The 2,500-nt window shown below is 41.8% G+C and overlaps 1 protein-coding gene across 2 annotated transcripts in view; it reads right to left on the bottom strand.

Annotated features, from left to right (window-relative positions):
* The window catches only part of LOC113802805 (transmembrane protein 127), an 11,154-nt gene extending 9,187 nt beyond the window's left edge, over positions 1-1,967 (bottom strand). Inside the window, exon 1 of one of the 2 annotated variants that reach the window (XM_027353432.2) lies at positions 1,830-1,967. The gene's annotated coding sequence lies outside the window, so the exon portion shown is untranslated. The remainder of the gene's footprint in view (positions 1-1,829) is intronic. The other variant, XM_027353431.2, reaches the window with a different exon arrangement.
* Positions 1,968-2,500: the final 533 nt, after the last annotated feature.

Below are 2,500 nucleotides of genomic sequence, written 5' to 3'. Positions count from 1 at the left end.
AATCCTCAATTTCTGGGATCTAACAAAGTCCAAAAAAAGGAGGCTATTCTCACTACCGGCATCAGCTCCTGAACCGTGGGGACCGACAGACATCTCATAACCAGCTTGATCACAGCCAGATACCACACTGAAGTCACCCAGAGCAATACAAATATCTCGCTGGGATCACCTGTCTGACACAGATGTTAGCTTGGCGTAGAAAATCTCTTTCACGTCAAGTTTACAAACATCGGTAGAAGTATACACAGCAATAACAGACATGAAGTCAAATGATAGCTTCAGTCTCATTACCATTATACGCTCATCGACTGAAGTAACCTCTGCTACCGAGGGCTGGAGTCTGCTGGAGATGGCCATGGCTACTCCCTGGAGATGGTGACTGTCGCTGCTGCCCTACCAGTAGTAGGTGTAGCCACCTACACTGATCATGCCGCTGACAGGTCTTCTCACCTCCGAGAGAGTAGCCACCTCCACTCTCAGCCTCCCCAGTTCCCTTGACAGCAGAGGCTGACAGGTCTTCTCACCTCCGAGAGAGTAGCCACCTCCACTCTCAGCCTCCCCAGTTCCCTTGACAGCAGAGGCAACCAATCATCCTGATACAAAGAACGGATGCTCCAAGCCCCCACCCTGACTTCCTGCTTTAGGTTTAGCCTCTGTCACTCCAGGTGGACACCACATTTGCCACCCCCACCGACATTGCCCCAAATCAAAGGGGGCGGCAGGCTACGGGACCCATCATCCATCTGTGGGGCTCCCTCATGCTTTTTCCCGCAAGCTTCACTCTGGGATGGCAACTGCCAAAACACAGGTGGGACGAGTAGATCCCGTTCCCATCCTGCGTCATGGCCTTAACAACAAACTTCCATCATTTAGATTTTGGCATGATAAAGCTTGTGACCAGGAGCATCATTACAGTATTTTTTGCAGGGGGCAAAAGTGTATAAACTGAGGCCCAAGGTAGGGGAGTTCCTATACCTTGGGCCTTAGTCTCCGTCTCCTAAGCCCCCCAACAAAGCCTAATAATTGGGTAAACATCATTGTCTGTCAATCTGAAACTTTACATAATAACAAATCATGACTATAAAAAAAGCACCAATAAATCTATACTTATGGTAATTTTTTCCTCATAGTTCCATCATACAGATTGCAACAATATGGGTATCATTGGATTTCTCTCACTGTCTACAATGAGAATTTGTGAATTTGTATGTTTAATTATGCATAAACCCCCTAAGCCCCCCATTAGTGACAAACTTGGCTCTGATAGCAGGGGAGGCAATGAAAGGTATCAGGGAAACTGCAGGGTAATATATGAATAATCAACACTGAATCAGTCACTATATTGTGTAATGCAATCCCCACCTAGAAAAACAAAAAATATGGCGGTTGCACACTCTCTCCTGCTGTGACTTCTAAAAGGATTCTATGTTTTCCTGGGCAGGGGTTGGGGGTGCCATCCCCTCACAGGGCCACAGGGGGAGGGGAGAGTAGACAACATAGTGACTGATTCTGTGTATATTATTCATATTTTAACCCACAATTCCCTGGTTCCATTCAGGTTTTCCCCTGCTATGGGTTTAGGTGGTTTCCGCGGAATAATTGGGAAACTAGAGAGTAGAAGGAATCCAGCGATACTAAAATCATCACGATCCATTTGGCGGAATTATAAGAAAAAACATTACCATAATTATTTTACAAGAAATAAATAGGAAAAATGTCAAACCACTTTGATTCACTTTCAGATTTACTTGAAGAATTATTATAACTTTTCCCGTGTAATTATACTAGTTAATGGATAGTTACTTAATATTCATGATGGTGATACTCACCAACGATCCATAAGAATATGTTACATTAAGTCTTTATTTTCTAGTCTCCTCGCCATGGCCCCGAGTGTTGTTGTGGGGATGAAAAGGAACGTAAATAAAGACGACGTCTGACAATCTGAGAGGGCCTCTGGCTCGCTTTCCCTTGCCAGGGGAAACATCATGAATATAAATATTAGATTTAGAAATGGAGGTGGTTTAGTATTAGCGTATGTGCAACTTTTCCGCATAATATATACATGTATATATATATATAATATATATATGGTAACATATATATATATATATATATATATATATATATATATATATATATATATATACACACACACACACACACACACACACACACACACACACACACACACACACACACACACACACACACACACACACACACACACACACACACACACACACACACACACACACACACACATATATATGGATATATGGATATATATATATATATATATATATATATATATATATATACATATACATATACATATATATATATATATATATATATATATATATATATATATATAGAGAGAGAGAGAGAGAGAGAGAGAGAGAGAGAGAGAGAGAGAGAGAGAGAGAGAGAGAGAGAGAGAGGAGAGAGAGAGAGAACACAAGATAGGAATGTCTGGTGTGGCAAGAAGAGAGGAATG

The sequence above is a fragment of the Penaeus vannamei genome, chromosome 37 (genome assembly GCF_042767895.1).
Source record: "Penaeus vannamei isolate JL-2024 chromosome 37, ASM4276789v1, whole genome shotgun sequence".
NCBI classification, from domain to species: domain Eukaryota; kingdom Metazoa; phylum Arthropoda; class Malacostraca; order Decapoda; family Penaeidae; genus Penaeus; species Penaeus vannamei.
The sequence above is the reverse complement of the archived record's forward strand: the minus strand, read 5'-3'. Positions and strand labels throughout refer to the sequence as shown.